The 23,546-nt window shown below is 42.1% G+C and overlaps 1 non-coding gene across 1 annotated transcript; it reads left to right on the top strand.

Moving 5' to 3' along the window:
* Positions 1–22,885: 22,885 nt before the first annotated feature.
* Positions 22,886–22,993, top strand: LOC148563979 (small nucleolar RNA R71). Its single transcript, XR_015885247.1, has one exon. It is a non-coding gene; the product is annotated as a small nucleolar RNA R71 (small nucleolar RNA).
* Positions 22,994–23,546: the final 553 nt, after the last annotated feature.

Consider the following 23,546-nt stretch of genomic DNA (forward strand, 5'->3'; position numbering starts at 1 on the left):
CGGGAAGAACTCCGTCCACAACCAGAAGGCGAGATAGAGAAGATTCAAATTGGAGACACCTCGGACAAAACGACCAATATTGGCACGATCCTAAGAGGAGACTCAAAAGAATTACTGATACAATTCTTACGAGATAATGTCTATCTCTTCGCTTGGAAAGCCGTAGACATGCCAGGCATAGACCCTAAGCTAATGTGCCACAAGTTGGCGGTCTACCCAGGATCTCGGCCGGTGCAGCAGAGACGAAGGAAACTCGGGCCAGAACGATCCAAAGCTGTGGAAGAACAAGTACAAGCACTACTGGAGGCAGGATTCATAAGAGAAGTCAAGTACCCACTATGGCTAGCTAACGTCGTCTTGGTGAAAAAATCAAATGGGAAGTGGCGAATGTGCACCGATTACACCGATCTCAACAAAGCCTGCCCAAAAGATTCATACCCACTCCCAAGCATCGACGCTCTGGTAGATGCTTCCTCCGGATACAGATACCTCTCGATTATGGACGCATATTCGGGATACAACCAAATCCCCATGTATCCATCAGATCAAGAAAAGACCTCGTTCTTAACACCAAAGGCAAACTACTGCTACATCGTGATGCCTTTCGGTCTCAAGAACGCAGGAGCTACTTATCAAAGGCTAATGAATAAAGTCTTATCAGATCACATCAGAAAAATCATGGAAGTTTATGTGGACGACATGTTGATAAAGACACAGAGCGAAGATACATTATTATCCGACCTGGCTCAAGTGTTCGACACCATAAGGAAGCACAACATGTGACTTAATCCCGCAAAATGCACCTTTGCAGTAGAAGCAGGCAAATTCTTAGGTTTCATGCTCACACAAAGGGGAATTGAAGCAAATCCAGACAAATGTCAAGCCATACTCAACATGAAGAGCCCAACCTGTGTCAAAGAAGTACAACAACTCAACGGGAGATTGGCCGCCCTATCCCGATTCTTAGCAGGAGCTGCGATAAAATCCCTCCCCTTCTATGCTACGTTAAGAAAGGGAAAACAGTTCGAATGGACGACAGAATGTGAGCAAGCCTTCCAAGACTTCAAGGAGTTCTTAGGACGGCCACTTATCCTATCCTGACCACGAGAAGGAGAACCGCTCATATTGTATCTCGCAGTAGGGAACCGGGCAATAGCCTCGGCACTAGTCAGAGAAGACGAAAATGGGCAACAATCTGTCTACTTTATTAGCAAGGCACTACAGGGATCCGAGCTGAACTATCAGAAAATAGAAAAATTTGCCTACACTCTTATCCTAACATCTCGACGACTCCGCCCGTACTTCCAGGCTCACACCATTAAGGTTCGAACTAACCAGCCCATAAAAGGAATATTGCAGAAAACAGATCTAGCAGGCAGAATTCTACAATGGGCAGTCGAGTTGTCAGAGTTTGATCTCCAATATGAAGCTCGGACGGCAATCAAATCACAATATCTGGCCGACTTTATCGCAGAATTCACAGATGCCCTAGAAACCCCCACAGAATGGAACCTTTACGTGGATGGTTCATCAAATAAAACTGGAAGCGGCGCAGGCGTGATAATAGAAAGCAACCAAGAAACCCAAGTTGAGCTCTCCCTCAAGTTCGGGTTCCCGGCCTCAAACAACCAGGCGAAATATGAAGCATTATTAGCTGGTTTGAAGCTGGCTAAAGAGGTCGGAGCTCAAAAACTCAACATCTACAGTGATTCACAAGTGGTTACATCACAAATAACAGGGAGCTACCAAGCCAAAGATCCCACCATGAAAAAGTATTTCGATAAAACCAAAGAACAGCTCGGACAAATCGGGGAATATAAGATCTGCCACATACCCCGCGAACAAAATGCCCGAGCTGATGCACTCTCAAAACTAGCCAACACCAAACTAGGGGGTAACAATAGAAGCCTCATCCAGGAAATGTTCCAGAACCCGTCAATCTCGGAAGAGGAAAAAGTCCTGACTATAACAAGTCAGGACCAAGGATGGATGACCCCTATAGCCAACTACCTCAAAACAGGAACGCTCCCCACAGAAGAAAAGAAGGCAAAGAGGTTAAAAAGGGAGACACAATACTACACCATCATAAACAACATCCTGTACAAAAGAGAAATCTCAACATCTTTACTAAAATACGTGCCAACCTCTAACACAAAGGAAGTGCTAGAAGAAATACAGGCGGTATTTGTGGCAATCATCTCGGAGCACGAGCTCTCGCCAAAAAAGTACTCCGAGCGGGATTTTATTGGCCAACTCTACAGAAAGAAGCCACAGAATTTGTAAAGACATGCCCACCATGTCAGAAACATGCCAACTTTTACATCGCCCCGCTAGAAGAGCTCATCAGCGTGACCTCGCCTTGGCCGTTTGCAAAATGGGGACTCGATCTTCTCGGCCCCTTCCCACAGGGATAAGGACAAGTTAAATTCCTCATAGTAGGGGTAGATTACTTTACAAAGTGGATCGAAGCAGAGCCCCTAGCCAATGCCACCGCTCAAAGAAGCCAGAAATTTCTATATAGAAATATTGTCACGAGATTTGGGGTTCCATATTCAATAACCACAGACAATGGCACTTAATTCACAGATGCAGGCTTCAGAAAACTAGCAGCCGACTTGAATATAAAGCACCAGTACACCTCCGTTGAACATCCACAAGCCAACGGACAGGCCGAAGCTGCTAACAAAGTCATACTGGCCAGATTAAAATGGAGATTACAAGATGCAAAGGGAGCCTGGGTAGAAGAGCTTCCACAGGTCCTATGGGCATATCGAACAACGCCACATTCCACCACGAAGGAATCCCCCTTCCGATTAGCATACGGAATAGAGGTGATGATTCCAGTAGAAATTGAGGAAGGGTCGCCCAGAGTAGTTCACTACAATGAGGGAGCAAACTCCCAACTTCAGAGAGAAGAGCTCGACTTGCTACCCGAACTCCGGGAAAGAGCTCGGATCTGGGAAGAAGCTCTAAAGCGCCGAATGGCTTCCAGATATAATCAAAAGGTAGTGCCGAGAAGTTTTGCAGAGAATGATCTCATCCTAATCCGAAATGATATCAGAACAACTCGACCAGGAGAAAGAAAGCTGGCAGCAAACTGGAAAGGACCCTACCGAGTTGTAGAAGTACTTGGAAAGGGCTACTACAGACTGTCTAAACTCGATGGACGAGAGCTTCCCAGGTCGTGGCACGCTTGCAACCTAAGAAGGTACTACAGTTAAGAAGAGATAAAAGATCTCATCATTGGATGCACTCTTTTTCCTGAAAAGGTTTTTTAATGAGGCACCAAGTTGAGACTCAGACAATCCCATATGTATCTATTTGCACTGTTCCTTTAAATAAAATATATTTTAGATATTCTACAAAGATTTCAAGATGCATTAATCTAAAGCATTCATTGTCCGATTATAAAGCAACAGATCGGCAGAAAGTGAAAAGAAATTTTACTGCACGATCACAATAAAGACAACCGTCCGATAAAGGTGAAAACGCGATTCACCCAAAGGACGATCTAGAGATGACAACCACTTTCTAGAAATCGACAAAGATGAACACAGAATAATGTAAGAAGTTATCGAATGTGATCTAAAAAAGAACCTGACGAGGTCTTACGGATCGCTAAAATAATAACTTAAAGAATGGTCGAACATTGAGAAGTCGAACCAAGTCAAACCAAGTTATAAGTAAACCCTGGAAAGAGGTCTGGCCAACCCTATTAAAGAGGATTACTTTAACTTAGAAGGGCCCGACATAACAAAGTCAGCCCAAAACAAAAAGTTATCAAAGTAGTCCCTGAAAGAGATCTGACAAAGATCCAAGAAAGAGGACTACAAAAAATAACTTAAGGGAGACCGACATAACCAAGTCGGACTCCTACTACTGAAAAGTTATCAAAGTAGTCCCTGAAAGAGATTTGACAAAGATCCAAGAAAGAGGACTACAAAAAAATAACTTCAGGAACACCGACATAACCAAGTCGGACTCCTACTACTGAAAAGTTATCAAAGTAGTCCCTGAAAGAGATCTGAGAAAGATCCAAGAAAGAAGACTACAAAAAATAACTTAAGGGAGACCGACATAACCAAGTCAGACTCCTACTACTGAAAAGTTATCAAAGTAGTCCCTGAAAGAGATCTGACAAAGATCCAAGAAAGAGGACTACAAAAAAATAACTTCAGGAAGACCGACATAACCAAGTCGGACTCTTACTACTGAAAAGTTATCAAAGTAGTCCCTGAAAGAGATCTAACAAAGATCCAAGAAAGAGGACTACAAAAAATAACTTAAGGGAGACCGACATAACCAAGTCGGACTCCTACCACTGAAAAGTTATCAAAATAGTCCCTGAAAGAGATCTGACAAAGATCCAAGAAAGAGGACTACAAAAAAAATAACTTCAGGAAGACCGACATAACCAAGTCGGACTCCTACTACTGAAAAGTTATCAAAATAATTCCTGAAAGAGACCTGACAAAGGTCCAAGAAAGAGGATTACAAAAATAACTTAAAAAGAGATCAACCTGACGAAGTCAATCTCCTACAAACAAGTTATAAAATTAATCTCTGAAAGAGAGGATTACAATAATAACTTAGAAAGGGACCAACGCAAAGGAACCGGTCACAAATACGGAAAACTGAGAAACAAGTTGGACCCCACAAATCGTAACCTCAAAGGATTCAAGCTACAAACAACAAAATAACCCAAGGAGGTCGAGCCGCAAGATATCACACATCAGCATAAAACAGAAAAATGTCAAATCAAAAGGCATTATATAAAATCTACAAAAGTTGCAAAAGCCTCGAAGGCCAGCAAAATCTAAGGATGGCGAGCCACCTTTTTTGTTTGTCAGAATAAAAGTTGCTAGAAAAGCAACTAGGAAAGTGTCAGTAAATAAATAAAAAAGTTTTAAAAAGCCCACAAGCCGGGCCAACTATACAAATTCCCAGGAAAGAGATCAGCAAGCATCAGGAGCCTTCTTGGCAGCATCAGGACAAGGAGAAGGAGGACGAGTCTGGAGCGGCACAGCATCCACAGTTCCATCCTCCCGATTCAGGATCTGGCAATCCGAGTCGAGCACAGCAGGGGGAACGGAAGAGGTCGGCACTTTGGTAGAGGACACAGGGGGAGGAACAACATCATCATCATCACCCTCATCGTCAGGGACAATCTTGCCATCCCTGACTACATTATCCAGGCTAAAAAGGGTGAGGTCGGCCTCGGGAGCAATGACCTGAACTTGCTCCCTCAAGTTCTCATAAACAGTAGTCACGCTGCCAACGAGATGACTTTGGAGCTCAGCATAATCTTCCCGAACACTGTCAAGCTCCCCCCTCAGGCGCATCACCTCCCGATAAGATGAAAGGTAACTCTCCTTGTGCATCAGGACTGCGTCCTCAGCCAACCTCAAAGAAGCCGCCAATGACTGAGAACTCGCCTCCTCATTCTTCAAGTCCTTCTCCAGCTTAGCTACCTTCGTCTCAAGCTCCTCCTTTAATCCCTTCATCCGATCAAACTCTTGTTTTGCCTCCTCCATAAATGCCTTAGTAGCGTGGAGAGGGAGATTCTGAGCAGTCCAATATATGGCAGCCGACATATACGCCATTTTCACATGATTTCAGGCCATAAACTCCAAGTGATGGAGGATGGACACATCGTCCATGGAGAGAGCACCGTAAGGACCGATTTGTTGATCCACGAATTCAATAGCATTAAAATCAGGAGCATCGAGGTCAAAGGGCTCAGCAGTCTTTTGTTTTTTATTGGGAGGAGCAACAGAAAGAGCAGCAGAGGTGACGTGAGGATCTACCAAACGAACTCAGGGTGTAGGGATCACCTTCTTCACCCCAGCGGAACTCTGCACTGATGGCTTCTCGCGCACTTGGGAGGATCCCTCCCCAGCCGCCTTGGCAGCAACATTTCTGGCAGCAGTCGCCCTCTGCGCCCTCTTAAAAGCTTTCATGGATTCACTATTCTTCATTGCTTCTGCAAATAAAATAGAAAATCAGTTACAACTCGGACAAGTCGGAAAGACAGCTACAAGCAACATACACGGATAATAAAGAAAACACAAAGATACCCAGTTCAGTTTGAAGAAGAGAAGGATTGGTTAGAAATTTCTTTGTGTCGAGATGGGGAGGTTGACCCCAGCGTACTTCCAAGATAGTCACAAAGGCTCACTCAGCATCATCCAACATCTCCCACGAATACCTGGAGACCCTCACGTCTTTTTGCCATTCCAAGGGAAAAGCAGGTTCGTCATTTTCATCCAGAAAAAAGGGCCGAGCTCCTTCAACAGTTCGGACCTTGAAGAAGTAGTTTTTAAAATCACGGAACGACTCGTCAATCATGGAAAAAACCTTCTTTCCCTGGGTAGAATGAAAGGAGACCCAAGTTGACTTCTTTTTTACCACACCAGGCTTAGTCAAGACAAAAAGATAGAAAAAGAGAGACTGGGAAGCAGGAATACCAAAACCATTACACAACAATTGGAAAATTTTAATAAAACTCCAGGAATTGGGGTGAAGTTGAGAAGGGGCAACATTACAAAACCATAACAGGTCGGTTTCAAATTTGGTAAAAGGAAGGGTGATACCCAGCTGACCAAAGAAAAAATCATAAGCATAAAAGAAAGGGCGACCATCAACAACCCGAGTTGAAAAGCAGACTCTCTCGTCAGAAGAGGGAGAGACAAGTTCATAGTTCTTCTCATCACCAGAATTACTACAGACACTATGAAACTGCCTAAGCTGAGCACAAAATTCAGAATCAATCAACGAGACACACATGAGAACCATGGAATCCACCCAATCGGCCATACCCGCGGGAACCTGGGAAGGCATCTCTACAACGTTATTTCGGGAAGACATGAGGTCAACTAAATCCTACAAAAAGAAAAGAAGAATGGATTACTTAAAAACATCTCGGATAGAGGGCAAAACACCTCAACGGGCGGATAAACAAAAAGGGAAAACCTCAAGACTCAAGACAAAGGTCTTGGGGCATCCCTTGGAGGCAGTAAACAAAGCAAGGTCTTTAAATTATTTCTACAACCTACATCTCGGCATTCATCAAAATAAAATCCAGAAAAAAAACAAAGGAAGCAAAAAATGCAAAAGGTCCACCCCCTACAGTTTATCAGCAGAAAAACAGCAAAGGCGCAAACTTTTTCGAAATCAAGCAAAAAATCATCAGCAAAGAGCAAGCACTAACATCGAACACGCCAAGTAGAAATCATCAAAAGTGCAAACTTTGATAGAATCAAAAGGAAATCTCCAAACAAAGCGAGAAACAGATGCAGATTCGCTATCGATATCAGACAGGAAACAACCAGAAACAACAACAAAACCCTAGAAAGCCTCGACGGAAATACCAAGAGAATGCGTAAAAGGAAGTCAGAGAAATACATTACAGTGACAAGCAAATACAAGACCACGAAAAAGATCCAAACTTTCAAACATGCAAAATCAAAGCTTTACTAAAAAACTGAAGACGAAGCTATGAAAGAAGCAGGAAAGCTAGTACCAACCTGGAAAAAGTAGCAAAGCTTCAGGGAAATTAAGGATGGAAGACAAAATCTGGAATTGCCTTCTCACGAGCAAAAAAGCACAAGCAGTATCACAGAGAAAAACGCAAAACTACAAAACTCCAGGTGAAAACAGAAGCTTCAGAAAATCACCAAGCGACGTCGCAAGAAAAGGTGAAATGAGGGTGAAAGGAAATGAATAAGTGCGAAAGAAGTTACGAAAAGGGCGAAGGAGAGAAACCGTTTCTTGAAAGCAAAATTCAAAAATAGAGAAGTTACGGGAAACGGGGCAATTAAATGCCAATTAAATGCGGATATTAAAACCGCTTGCATTCCCAAAAAAGCGCTAATACAAAAGCGCGCGCTTATAGAGGAAAAACGTTCTACATTCAAAAGCTGCTACAAAAAGGAGTTGACAAAATGCTTGAGTTCGGCTTCGCTACAAGAAGGACCAAAGTTAAGGACTCGACCTCGACAAAGAAGACCGAGCTCAAGCAGGGGCACTGTTCATACCCTGGGTCGAGCTATCCGACCTGGGATGATTAAACGACAAAGCGACCGACCTCTTCAGGTCAAGCGGACCGACTTCTTCTTAAAGAACTCGGCCAAAACGACAATAGAGCCCAATAGAGGGCCCAAATAGAGGAACACGACCCAAATCCAAAGGCAATCCAAGCCTATAGAGATAAAGGCAGTTCCCTTGAAGATAAGCTGACTTCACCCAAAATAAGATAAAGATAAGATAAGATAACTAACTTATCTTATCAGAAAGGTTAGCCCCATCTACTATAAATACACTGGAGCACCCAGGTATAACTGATACTCTGATTCTACATAAAACCTGCTTAATACCCGTGCTAACTTAAGCATCAGAGTCTCTTGCAGGTACCCCCCACCCTCCGGTGGCCAAGGATCAGCAGTGCAACTAGTCCAACAAGTCGGGCGCAACAGCTCCGGCCACCACCAGCTAGCCGGACACATCATCTCCGACTAGTACGAAAGATCTCATCCGAGATCGACCTCCAGTTTCAGGTAACCCTCGGAACAGAACCCAAATCGAGCTTTCCCTCAAATTCGGGTTCCCTGTCTCAAACAACCAAGCTGAATATGAGGCGCTACTGGCTGGTTTGAAACTGGCTAGGGAGGTTAGAGCTCAAAAGCTTATCATCTTCAGCGACTCACAAGTAGTCACTTCACAAATAGCAGGGAGCTACCAAGCCAAAGATCCCACCATGAAAAAGTACCTGAAAAAACCAGGGAGCAGCTCAGACAACTCAGGGAATATGAGGTCCGCCACATACCCCGAGAATAGAATGCCTGAGCTGACGCACTCTCAAAACTAGCCAGCACCAAACCAGGGGGCAACAATAGAAGCCTCATCCAAGAAATGCTGCAAAACCCGTCAATTTCGGAAGAAGAAAAAGTCATAACCATAACAGGTCTGGATCAAGGATGGATGACTCCCATAATTAACTACCTCAAAACAGAAGCACTCCCCACAGATGAAAAGGAGGCAAAGAGGTTAAAACGGGAGGCACAATACTACACTATCATAAACAATACTCTATACAAAAGAGGGATTTCAATACCATTGTTAAAATGTGTGCTGACTTCCAACACAAAGGAAGTTTTAGAAGAAGTACACAGTAGCATCTGTGGCAACCATCTCGAAGCACAGACACTTACCAAAAAAATACTCCGGGCAGGATTTTATTGGCCAACTCTACAAAAGGAAGCCACAGAGTTCGTAAAGACATGCCCACCATGTCAGAAACATGCCAACTTTCACATCGTCCCGCCAGAGGAGCTCATCAGCGTAACCTCGCCCTGGCCATTCGCAAAATGGGGACTTGACCTTCTCGGACCTTTCCCTCAGGGATCAGGACAAGTCAAATTCCTCATGTAGGGGTAGACTACTTCACAAAATGGATTAAGGCAGAACCTCTAGCTAACGCCACTGCTCAAAGATGTCGAAAATTCCTATATAGAAACATTGTCACAAGGTTCGGGGTTCCATACTCCATCACCACAGACAATGGCACCCAATTCACAGATACAGGCTTCAGAAAGTTAGTGACCGACTTGAACATAAAACACCAATTCACTTCCGTAGAACATCCCCAAGCCAATGGACAAGCCGAAGCTGCCAACAAAGTCATATTGGCCGGGCTAAAACGGAGAAAACAGGACGCAAAGGGAGCCTGGGCTAAAGAGCTCCCACAAGTCCTATGGGCATACCGAACAACACCACAGTCCACCACAAAGGAATCACCCTTCCGATTAGCTTATGGAATGGAGGCAATGATCCCAGTGGAGATTGAAGAAGAGTCGCCCAGAGTGATCCACTATAATAAAGAAGCCAACTCCCAACTTCAAAGGGAAGAACTCGACCTACTTCCAGAAATCCAAGAAAGAGCTCGGATCAGGGAAGAGGCATTGAAACGTCGAATGGCTTCGAGATACAATCAAAAGGTAGTGTCACGAAGTTTTGTCGAGAACGACCTCATCCTAATCCGAAATGATATCAGAATAACTCGACCTGGAGAACGAAAGCTGACAGCAAACTCGAAAGGACCCTACTGAGTCATAGAAGTACTTGGAAAGGGCTACTACAGACTGTCCGAACTCGAAGGGCGAGAGCTTCCTAGGTCATGGCACGCCTACAACCTAAGAAGGTACTATAGTTAGGGGTGATAAAGGATCTTAGGATAAGGTGCACTCTTTTTCCTGAAAAGGTTTTTTAATAAGGTGCCAAGCCAAGACCTACAAATTGCCCGACTTAGAGGGATAAAACTCCCACATGTATATATCTGCATTTTCTTTTAAATAAAATTTGTTTAGATCTTCTACAAATTCTCAAGACGCATTAATCTGAAATGCTCATCGCCCGATTATAAAGCTACAGATCGGCAAAAAGTGAAAACCAAATTCACTGCACGATCACGATAAAGACCAACAAAGATGAAAACCAAATTCGTCAAAAGGTTGACCAAATGGGAATTAAACCCAATTTCTACAAAATTGGCAAAGATGAAAACAGAATAATGCAAGAAGTTATCGAAAGTGATCCGTAGAAAGGACCTGGCGAGGTCTTAATAAAATGGATTGCTAAAAAATAACTTAAAGACTGACCGACGTAAAGAAGTCGGACCAGTCACAATAAACAAAGTTATAAAAAGTAAATCCCTGGAAAGAGGTCTGGCCAGCCCTATAAAAGAGGATTACTAAAATAACTTAGAAGGACCTGACACGATGATGTCGGCCCAAAACATAAAGTCATAAAAGTAATCCCTGAAAGAGACCTGAACAAGGTCCAAGAAAGAGGATTACTAAAATAACTTAGAAGGGCCCGACATGATGAAGTCGACCCAGAACATAAAGTTATAAAAGTAATCCCTGAAAGTCCTGAACAAGGTCCAAGAAAGAGGATTACTAAAATAACTTAGAAGGGCCCGACATGATGAAGTCGGCCCAGAACATAAAGTTATAAAAGTAATTCCTGAAAGAGACCTGAACAAGGTCCAAGAAAGAGGATTACTAAAATAACTTAGAAGGGCCCGACATGATGAAGTCGGCCCAGAACATAAAGTTATAAAAGTAATCCCTGAAAGACACCTGAACAGGGTCCAAGAAAGAGGATTACTAGAATAACTTAGAAGGGCCCGACATGATGAAGTCGGCCCAGAACAACAAGTTATAAAAGTAATCCCTAAAAGAGACCTAACAAAGGTCCAAGAAAGAGGATTACTAGAAATAACTTAGAAAAGACTAAACATGACGAAGTCAGCCTCCCAAAAACCTTAACGTTATAAAAGGTAATTCCTAACAGAGACCTGGACAAGGTCCAAACAAGACGGATTACTAGAAATAACTTCAGGCCAACATGAGGAAGCCAACATACAAAGTTGGATCCAAATATCCACAACCTCAAAGGAATCAAGCCACAAGTATGAAATACAAAGGCAATCCAAAGAGGTTGGACAACAAAGTTCCAACATTCCCAAAAAACCTTAAAAGGTACCAGGACAGGTGCAGACAGACATGTTACGAAAAACATAAGTTATAATAATAACAAACTCAAGAGGCGACCAAAATCAGCCCCAAGAGCTTGGAAACTACTTTGTTTTTCAAAATAAAGTTGCTAAACAAGCAAGTAAGAAAGTAGCAAAAAGTCAGAACCACCATTTACAAAATATAAAAACCCACAAGCCGGGCTATCCACACAAACATCCAGAAAAATCATTGAGGATCCGAAGGCTTCTCAGCAGCATCAACACGGGGTGAAGGAGGATGAGTCTGAAGAGGCACCGCATCCACGGTCCCATCATCCCGGTTCAAGATTTGACAATCAGGTTCTGACTCGGGATGACTAGCCTCAGCTGAAGGAGCTGAAGAAGTTGGCACAATAGAAGCTTTGGTGGCAAGCACTGAAGGAGGGTCGACATCATCATCATCAGGGTCATCAGGGATAATATTACCGTCCTTCACGACGTTATCCAAGCTGAAGAGAGTAAGGTCGAGCTCGGTTGCAAGAACCCGGACCTGCTCCTTCAGGTTTTCATAAGCAGCAGTTACACTACCTACAAGGTGACCCTGGAGCTCGACATAATCAGCTCGGGCAGACTCTAAATCATCTCTGAGACGCATCATCTCCTTATAGGTCGTGACATAACTCTCCTTGTGCTTCAACGCCGTGTCTTCAGCCAACTTCGCAGAAGCCGCCAAGGCAATAGAACTGGCCTTTTCACCCTCCAACTCTTTCTCTAACTTGGTCACCCTCACCTCAAGTTCCTCCTTCAAACCCTTCATCCAGTCGAACTCCAACTTAGCCTCCTCCATAAAAGCCTTTATAGCATGAATGGGAAGATCCTGAGTAGTCCGATATAAAGCCGCCCCCATGTGTGCCATTTTGACGCTGCTCCGAGTAATAAAGTTCAAATGGCGAAGGAGAGAAACATCGTCGGTAGGGATGGTGCCATAAGGACCAATTTGCTGGTCCACAAACTTGACAGCATCAAAATCAGGGGCATCAAGGTTAAAGGGCTCAGCGGTTTTCTGCTTTTTCGGTGGAGGAGTGCCAGAGGTAATGACAAAAGCCTGTGGAGGATCAACCAAATGAACCCTAGGAGTAGGAATCATCCTCCTCAGTCTAGGAGAGCTCGGTATAGATAGCTTCGACTGAACCTGAAAAGACCCCTCCCCGGCCATCTTGGCCGAGATGTTCTGAACTGTAGTAGCTTTCCTCACCTTCTTAAAGGCCTTCATAGATTCTTTATTTTTAATCATCTCTGCAAACAAACATCACAGTGAAAAACCAAGTTTTGAATCAAAGAAGAGAAAAGAAATAAACTCGACAAAATAAGCAAAAACACAAAAGAAAAATCGACCACTACCCAGCTCAGCTCGGAGAAGAGAGGGATTTCCTAGGAATTTCTTTGTATCAAGATGGGGAGGCTGCCCCCAGTTTTCTTCCAACACAGTCACAAAGGCTTGCTCAGCCTCATCTAACATCTCCCACGTATATTTAGACACTGTTACATTCTTTTGCCATTCTAAAGGAAAGGTAGGCTCGTCATTCTCATCCAGAAAAAGGGCCGAGCTCCCTCAATAGCTCGGACCCTGAAAAAGTAATTCTTAAAGTCACGAAATGATTCATCAAACATGGAAAAAACCTTCTTCCCCTGGGAAGCTCAGAAAGAAACCTAAGCGGCCTTCTTCTTAACCACTTCAGGCTTTGTCAAAACAAAGAGATAAAAAAGAGGGATTGCGAAGCAGGGATACCTAGTTTGTGACACAGCAACTGAAAGATTTTTATAAAACCCTAGGAGTTGGGGTGAAGCTGGGATGGAGCTACATTACAAAACCACAATAGGTTGGTCTCAAAGGGGGTAAAAGGAAGAGTAATATTCATTTGACTAAAAAAGAAGTCGTATGCATAGAAAAAAGGGCGTTCTTCAGCAATTCCGGTAGAAAAACAAACCCTTTCTTCAGAAATGGGAGATACAAGCTCATAATTCTTTTCATCACTACCATTACTACAAATCCTATGAAATTGCCTAAGCTGCTGACAAAACTCGGAGTCAACTAACGAAACACACAGAAGAACCATAGAATCTACCCAATCAGCCATGCCCTCAGGGACTTGGGAAAATGTCTCAACAATATTTTTGCGAGAAGACATGAGGTCAACTAGTCCTACAGCAAGAAAGAAAGAAATAGATTACTAACCAAAACATCTCGGGCAAAGTTAAAATCAACTCATAGCAGAGCATGACTTAAGCATACAAACAAGTAAAAAGGAAAACCCCAAGACAAAGGTCCAGGGGCATCCTTTGGAGGCAGTGACAGAGTAAGGGCTCAGAAAAAATCTACAAGGCTAACATCCCAACAAAATTATCAGCAAAAAAAAACCCTTTTCCTAAAGGCAACATCCCGAGAAGACAGAGATAAAATCAAGTCATCAAAGGAGCAATAAAAAATAGCAGTTCAATCAGAAAGTAGACAACAAAAATGCCAAATGGAGGACATCAAAGACGCAACCTTTTCAAGAGAACCCAAACAAAGCCATTATCCCAGAAAGCTACAAAATCAAATAAAAAGGCGGCAAAACATGCAAAGCCCTGAAAAACCTCAATCATCGGGAGAAATGACAGAAACATGCATCACAGCAACAATTGAGCATAACGATGTGAAAAGGTTCAAGCTTTCCAGCATACGTTCAAAATGAAAAATCAAAGAACAGAAGGCAAAGCGGCGAAAAAAGTAAAGAAGCAAAAAGTAAAAACCAACTTGGAAAAAGGGGAAAGCTTCAAAGAAGTCGAAGACGGAAGATGGAATTTAGAATTGCCTTTCAAAGCAAGGAAAGCACTAGAAAATTACCAAGCAACGTCGCAGGAAGAAAAGCAAAAAAGCAAATTTCAGGCGAAAACAGAAAGTGAGAAAGAAAAGGGAAGTTACGGTAAAGAAACAGAGAAGAGAAACCGTTTTCCTGAGTGTAAAATTCAAAATAAAGAGGCTAGAGAAATGGAGCATTAAAAATCAATTAATGAGGGTATTAAACCCTCGCACATTCCCAAGACCAGAGCGCTAATACAAAGCACGCGCTTTTAGAAGAAACGAAAAGAAAATGTTTCGCATTCAAAAGAAGACACTACAAAGAGGAAGTCGACAAGATGCTCGAGTTCGGCTTCACCAGAGAAGGATCAAAGTCTCAAAACTAAGACTCGACCTCAAAAGAAAGACCGAGCTCGAGCAGGGGCACTGTTCATACCCTGGATCGAGCTGTCCGACCCGGGATGTTTAGCGACCAAGCAACCGACCTCTTCAGGTCATACTATCCGACCTCTTCTCAAAGAACTCGGCCAAATTGCCATGAAAGCCCAATAAAGGGCCCAAATAGAGGAATACGACCCCAATCCAAAGGCAGCCCAACCTTATAGAGATAAGGGCGGTTCCCTTGAAGATAAGATGACTTCACTCAAAGATAAGATAAGATAAGATAAGATAACTAACTTATCTTATCTAAAAAGGTCACTCCACACCATTATAAATACACTAGAGCACCCAAGTATAACTCATACTCTGATTCTACTAAAAGCCTACTGAATACCCTTGCTAACTTAAGCATCGGAGTCCCTTCAGGTACCACCACCCTCCGGTGACGAAGGATCAGCAGCGCAGACAGTCCAACAAATCGGACACGACAGCTCCGGCCGCCACCCACCAGCCGGACACGTCACCTCTGACCAATACAAAAGATCTCGTCCGAGATCAACCTACAGTTTCAGGTAACCCTCGGAATAGCTACCGCACGGCTAATCATCTGTTGGTTCCCACTAGCGTCGGAATAGGACCCTTGTCCTTTTGCACACTGTCACTGCACCCAACATTCGCAAGTTTGAAGCTCGTCACAGTCATCCCTTCCCAGATCCTACTCGGAATACCACAGACAAGGTTTAGACTTTCCGGATCTCAGGAATGGCTGCCAATTGGTTCTAGCCTATACCACGAAGATCCAAATCTCATGGACTCGGTCCGTGTATTAGAGATCCAAGAGAATATACTCTGGTTGTCGTACAATGACTACGTTGAACATCATGTAGACCGCTTTGTGGTTGTCAGGCACGCGGATCTTGGCTAAACGAGTAACAAAGATTGGGTGATTGTCACGGGTCTGATAAACCCCATTTGTAGGGTTTATCTTGTGCTTAATTTAGGGAATTTTATCACCTTTTACCCACATTTATTCAATGAAATTTCATGGTTTCATGATTGTCTCCCAATTTGTGCTTAAGTGTAAAAACATGCTTTCTAGGTCCTTAATTAGCTAAATTCAATTCACCCTAGATTTCACTAGATGCCTTGATTTGTTTGTTAAGTGATTTCAGGTTGAAAAGGCTAGGAATGAATCAAAGGAGTGAAGAGGAAAGCATGCAAAGTGGAGAACACATGAAAAAGCCAAAGATTTGGATATCTTCATCCACACGCACGCGCACTGTACGCGAACGCGTGGATCGCGACAACGCAAGGGACGCGCACTGTACGCGTACGCGCCGGTCGACGCATGTGATTTTTTAATAGAAAATGTGTCCAGCAATTTCTGAGAGCTGTGGAGCCCAATTTGCAACCAACTTTGGCGCCAAAATGCATTTAAATGACCAAGGATTGAAGGGAATCAACACTTAGCATCATTTACACACATTAGGATTAGTTTTAGTTAGTTTTAGAGAGAGAATCTCTCACTTCTCTCTAGAATTAGGATTAGGATTCGGTTTAGTTCTTAAATCTAGGTTTCAATTCATGCCTTCTTCTACTTTTGATTCTCAATTCTTGTTGTTACATTCATCTTCCTCTATTCTTTTGATGTAATCTCTTCTATTTTATTTCCATGCTTTGTTGTAGATCTACTTTTGTTCCTTCTCTTCTCTTTCAATTTAATTAGAGGTAATTCATAATAATTGTGTTCCTTTTGATTGTTGTTATTGATTTTTTATAATAATTGTTGTTAGATTTTATTGTTGTTATCCATTTACTATGCTTTTCTTTAGTGCCTTCCAAGTGTTTGATGAAATGCTTGGTTGGATTTTAGTGTAGATTTTATTCCTCTTGGCCTAGGTGGAGTAATTAGTGACGCTTGAGTTATCAACCTCTTTTGTCGATTGATAATTAGAGATTTCTAATTGACTTGAATACCACTAAAGCTAGTCTTTCCCTTGGGAGTTGGCTAGGACTTGTGGAATCAAGTTGATTCATCCACTTGACTTTCCTCCATGGTTAGAGGTTAACTAAGTGGTAGCAATGGACAATTTGTGGTGACAATTGAGGAGGATAACTAGGATAGAACTTCTAGTTCTCATATCTAGCCAAGAGCTTTGTTAGTTGTTAGTTTATTTTCTCTGCCATTTATATTTCTTGTCTAAAATCTCAAAAACCCCAAACATACTCCATAACCAATAACAAGAACACTTTATTGTAATTCCTAAGGAGAACGGCCCGAGGTTCCAATACTTTGGTTTATAAATTTAGGGGTTTGTTTTAGTGACAAACAATCTTTTGTATGAAAGGATTATTTGTTGGTTTAGAAACTATACTTGCAATGAGAATTTATTTGTGAATTCTAGACCACACAATAATCCAATCATCAGGGTCACCCCTTCATTCTGACTTAACTGAATTAAGTACAAGAGCATATCTTGGAGAAGAAATAGGCGTGAATTGAAAGAGAAACAATAGTACTTGCATTAATTTATGAAGAACAGCAGAGCTCCACACCTTAACCTATGAGGTATAGAAACTCCACCGTAGAAAATACATAAGAGAAAATAGTCTAGGTATGGCCATGTGGCCAGCCTCTCCAAACATGAAATATGGCTTAAACCCTTCAAAGTCTGTGAATACAACAGTAAAAAGTGCTATTTATACTAAACTAGCTACTAGGGTTTATAGAAAATAAGTAACTAAGTGCAGATAGTGCAGAAATCCACTCCCGGGGCCCACTTGGTGCGTGCTTGGGCTGAGCATTGAGCTTTACACATGCATAGGCCATTTTTGGAGTTAAACGCTAGCTTGGGTGCCAGTTTGGGCGTTTAACTCCAGTTCTGGTGCCAGTTCCGGCGTTTTACTCCAGAAAAAGGGTCACTGGTGGGCGTTTAGACGCCCGTTTGTGACATCAAATCTCAAGCAAAGTATGGACTATTATACATTTCTGGAAAGACCAAGATGTCTACTTTCTAACGCATTTGAGATTGCGCCAATTGGGCTTCTGTAGCTCCAGAAAATCTACTTCGAGTGCAGGAGGATCAGAATCCAACAACATCTGCAGTCCTTTTTCAGCCTCTGAATCAGATTTTTGCTCAGGTCCCTCAATTTCAGCCAGAAAATACCTGAAATTACAGAAAAATACACAAACTCATAGTAAAGTCCAAAAATATGATTTTTGCAAATAAACTAATAAAAATATAATAAAAAGTAACTAAAACATGCTAAAAACTATGTAAAAACAATGTCAAAAAGGGTATAAATTATCTGCTCATCACAACACCAAACTTAAATTGTTGCTTGTCCCCAAGCAACTAAAAATAAAATAGGATAAAAAGAAGAGAAAATATAATAAATTCCAAACTTATCAATGAACTTAGTTCCAATTAGATGAGCAGGGCATCTCACTTTTATCCTGTGAAGTTCAGAATGATTGGCATCCATAGGAACTTAGAATTCAGATAGTGTTATTGATTTTCTTAGTTCAGCATGTTGATTCTTGAACACAGCTACTTTATAAGTCTTGGCCGTGACCCTAAGCATTTTGTTTTTCAGTATTACCACCGGATACATAAATGCCACAGACACATAACTGGGTGAACCTTTTCAGATTGTGACTCAGCTTTGCTAGAGTCCCCAGTTAGAGGTGCCCAGAGCTCTTAAGCACACTCTTTTTGCTTTGGACTACGACTTTAACCACTCAGTCTCAAGCTTTTCATTTGACACCTTCACGCCACAAGCACGTAGTTAGGGACAGCTTGGTTTAGCCGTTTAAGCCAGGATTTTATTCCTTTGGGCCCTCTTATCCATTAATGCTCAAAGCCTTGGATCCTTTTTACCCCTTGCCTTTTGGTTTAAAGGGCTATTAGCTTTTTCTGCTTGCTTTTTTTCCTTTTTCTTTCTTTTCCTTTATTTTTTTTGCCATTTTTTCCGCAAGCTTTTGCTTTTCACTGCTTTTTCTTGCTTCAAGAATCAATTTTATATTTTTCAGATTATCAATAACATTTCTCTTTTTTCATTATTCTTTCAAGAGCCAATAATTTTAACATTCATAAACAACAATATCAAAAATAAGCACTATTCAAGCATTCATTCAGAAAACAAAAAGTATTGCCACCACATCAAAATAATTAAACTAATTTCAAGATAGAATTTCAAATCATGCACTTCTTGTTCTTTTGCAAATAAAAACATTTTTCATTTAAGAAAGGTGAAGGATTCATAGGACATTCATAGCTTTAGGACATAGACACTGGACACTAATGATCATGTAATAAAGACACAAACATAGACAAAACATAAAGCATAGAATTCAAAAGACAGAAAAATAACAACAAGGAAATTAAAGAACGGGTCCACCTTAGTGATGGCGGCTAGTTCTTCCTCTTGAAGATCTTAAGGAGTGCTTGAGCTCATCTATGTCTCTTCCTTGCCTTTATTGCTCTTCCCTCATGGCCTTTTGGTCCTCTCTAATTTCATTGAGGATAATAGAGTGCTCTTGGTGCTCCATCCTTAGTTGCCCCATGTTGGAACTCAATTCTCCTAAGGAGGTGTTGATTTGCTCCCAATAGTTGTGTGGAGGAAAGTGCATCCCTTGAGGCATCTAAGGGATTTCTTGATGAGAAATTTCCTCATGCTCTTGTTGAAGTCCATGAGTGGGCTCTCTTGTTTGCTCCATCCTATTTTTTGTGATAGGCTTGTCTCCTTCAATGAGGACGTCTCCCTCTATGACAATTCCAGCTAAATTGCATAGGTTACAGATGAGATGAGGGAAGGCTAACCTTGCTAAAGTAGAGGGCTTGTCCACCACCTTATAGAATTCTAGAGGTATGATCTCATGAACTTCTACTTCCTCTCCATTCATGATACTATGGATCATGATAGCTCGGTCTATTGTAATTTCAGACCGGTTGCTAGTAGGAATGATAGAGCATTGGATGAACTCCAACCATCCCCTAGCCACGGGTTTGAGGTCAAGCCTTCTTAATTGAACCAGCTTGCCTCTTGAGTCTCTCTTCCATTGAGCTCCTTCCACATATATGTCCATGAGGACTTAGTCCAACCTTTGATCAAAGTTGGCCCTTCTAGTGAAAGGGTGAGGATCTCCTTGTATTATTGGCAAGTTGAATGCCAACCTCACATTTTCCAGACTGAAATCCAAGTAATTCTCCCGAACCATTGTAAGCCAATTCTTTGGGTTCGGGTTCATACTTTGATCATGGTTCCTAGTGATCCATGCATTAGCATAGAACTCTTGAGCCATTAAGATTCTGACTTGTTGGATTGGGTTGGTGAGAGCTTCCCAACCTCTTCTTTGAATCTCACATCAGATCTCCAGATATTCACTCTTTTTGAGCATGAAGGGGACCTCGGGGATCACCTTTTTCTTAGCCACAACTTCATAGAAGTGGTCTTGATGGACCTTTGAGAGGAATCTCCCATGACTCGGAGGTGGAAGCAATAGCTTTCCCTTTCCCCTTTCTAGAGGTTTCTCCGGTCTTAGGTGCCATTAGTGGTTATAGAAAAACAAAAAGCAGAGCTTTTTCCCACACCAAACTTAAAAGGTTTGCTCGTCCTTGAGCAAAAGAAGAAAGAAAGGAGTAGAAAAAGAAGAAATGGAGGGATGGAGGAGTGTGTTGGTTTCGGCCAAGGGAGGTAGGAGAATGTATGATGTGTGAAATTGAAGGTGGTGAGGAGGGGTATTTATAGGGTAAGAGAGAGGGAGAATTCATGTATGAGGGGTTGGGTTTGGGAGGAAAATGTTTTGAATTTGAACGGTGAGGTAGCTGGGGTTTTATGATGGATGGATGTGAGTAGTGAAGAGAATATAGGGAAGATGGTAGGATTTGATAGGTGAATGGTGTTTGGGGAAGAGGTATTGATGTGATTGGTCAAGGGTATTTGGGGAAGAGTGTTATAGAAAGGCGTGAAGAGGAGAGAAGAAGAGGTGGGGTAGGTAGGGATCCTATGGGGTCCACAGATCCTGAGGTGTCAAGGAATTCTGCTTCCTGCACCATTCTGGCATGTAAACGCCATCTGTGTGCCAATTCTGGTGTTTAACCCAGCTCTGCTACCTTTCCTGGCGTTAAACGCCAGTCTGCTGCCCCTTTCTGGCGTTTAACGCCAGCCAGACACCCTTTTCTGGCGTTAAACACCAGTCTGCCTACCATTTCTGGTGTTTAACGCCCAGAATGCTGCCAGACTGGGCGTAAACGCCCATTCTACTATCCTTACTGGCGTTTAAACTCCAGTAAGCCTATCCTCTAGGGTGTGCTATTTTTGATGCTGCTTTTGATTCTGCTTTAATTCTGCAGTTGTTTTTATGACTTCACATGATCATCAACCTAAAGAAAACATAGAATAATAATGGAAAACAAATGTCTATAAAATTAAATATTATTAAATAACATTGGGTTGCCTCCCAACAAGCGCTTCTTTAATGTCAATAGCTTGACAGTGAGCTCTTAGAGAGCCTTACAGAGCCTTAGAGCTTGATGATGGCCTCCCAACACCAAACTTAGAAGTTGAGTGTGGGGCTCTGCTTGACTCTGTATTGAGAGAAGCTTTTCATGGTTTCTCTCCATGGTTACAGAAGAAGATCCTTGAGCCTTAAACACAAGGTAGTCCTCATTCAATTGAAGGACTAACTCTCCTCTGTCCATATCAATCACAGCTCTTGCTGTGGCTAGGAAGGGTCTTCCAAGGTTGATGGCTTTATCCTCATCATTCCCAGTATCTATGATTATGAAATCAGCAGGGATGTAAAATCCTTCAACCTTCAATAAGACATCCTCTACAACTCCATAAGCCTGTTTCCTTGATTTATCTACCAATTCTAGTGAGAATTTAGTAGCTTGTACCTCAAAGATCCCTAGTTTCTCCATTACAGAGAGTGGCATGAGGTTTATTCCTGACCCTAGATCATACAGAGCCTTCTTAAAGATCATGGTGCCTATGGTACAGGGTATTAAGAACCTTTCGGGATCCGGTTTCTTCTGAGGTAATTTCTGTTTAACCAAATCATTCAGTTCATTGATAAGCAATGGAGGTTCATCCTCCCAAGTCTCATTACCAAACAACTTGGCATTCAGCTTCATGATTGCTCTTAGGTACTGAGCAACTTGCTCTTCAATAATATCTTCATTCTCTTCAGAGGAAGAATACTCATCAGAGCTCATGAATGGCAATAGTAAGTTCATTGGAATCTCTATGGTCTCTGTATGAGCCTCAGATTCCTTTGGTTCCTTAGGAGGGAACTCCTTAGTGGTCAGTGGACGTCCATTGAGGTCTTCATCACTGGAAATCATTGCCTTTTCCTCCTCTATAGGTTCGGCCATGTTGGGTATATTGATGGCCTTGCACTCTCTTTTGGGATTCTCTTCTGAATTGCTTGGAAGAGTACTAGGAGGGATTTCAGTAACTCTTTTCCTCGGCTGACCCACTTGTGCCACCAAATTTCTGATGGAGGACCTTGTTTCAGTCATGAAACTGAGAGTGGTCTTAGATAGATCAGAGACTATGGTTGCTAAGTCAGAGAGGCTCTACTTAGAATTCTCTGTCTGTTGCTCAGAAGATGATGGAAAAGGCTTGCTATTGCCAAACCTATTTCTCCCACCATTATTATTATTGAAGCTTTGTTAAGACTTCTGTTGATCCTTCCATGAGAAATTAGGATGATTCCTCCATGAAGGATTATAGATGTTTCCATAGGATTCTCCCATGAAATTCACTTCTTCCATTGTAGGATTCTCAGGGTCATAAGCTTCTCCTTCAGAGGAGGCTTTTTTAGTACTGCCGGATGCAGCTTGCATTCCAGTCAGATTCTGAGAAATCATATTGACTTGCTGAGTCAATATTTTATTCTGAGCCAATATTCCATTTAGAGTATCAAACTCAAGAACTCCTTTCTTCTGAGTCATCCCATTATTCACAGAATTTCTTTTAGAAGTATACATGAACTGGTTATTTGCAACCATTTCAATGAGTTCCTGGGCTTCTGCAGGCATTTTCTTCAGATGAAGAGATCCACCAGCAGAGTGGTCCAATGACATCTTGGACAATTCAAATAGAGTATCAAAGAATATACATATGATGCTCCATTCTGAAAGCATGTCAGAAGGACACCTTCTGATCAATTGCTTGTATCTTTTCCAAGCTTCATAGAGGGATTCACCTTTCTTCTGTCTGAAGGTTTGGACTTCCATTCTAAGCTTGCTCATCTTTTGAGGTGGAAAGAATTTGGCCAGGAAAGTATTGACCAACTTTTCCCAAGAGTTCAGGCTTTCTTTAGGTTGTGAGTCCAACCATATCCTAGCTCTGTCTCTTACAGCAAAAGGGAAAAGCATAAATCTGTAGACCTCAGAATTAACCCCATTGGTCTTAACAGTGTCACAGATTTGTAAGAATTCAGCTAAGAACTGATGAGGATCTTCCAATGGAAGTCCATGGAACTTATAATTTTGCTGCATTAGAGAAACTAATTGAGGCTTAAGCTCAAAGTTATTTGCTCCAATTGCAGGAATTGAGATGCTTCTTCCATAGAAGTCAGAAGTTGGTGCAGTAAAATCACCAAGTACCTTCCTTGCATCTTCACCATTGTTGTTATTTTTGGCTGCCATGTCTTCTTCTTTTTCGAAAATTTCTGTAAGGTCCTCTCCAGAGTGTTGTGCTTTAGCTTTTGTTAGCTTCCTCTTCAGAGTCTTTTCAGGTTCAGGATTAGCTTCAATAAGAATGTTCTTATCCTTGTTCCTGCTCATATGAAAAAGA

The sequence above is a fragment of the Arachis ipaensis genome, chromosome B5, assembly GCF_059453495.1.
Source record: "Arachis ipaensis isolate K30076 ecotype BB chromosome B5, ASM5945349v1, whole genome shotgun sequence".
Classification (NCBI taxonomy): Eukaryota; Viridiplantae; Streptophyta; class Magnoliopsida; order Fabales; family Fabaceae; genus Arachis; species Arachis ipaensis.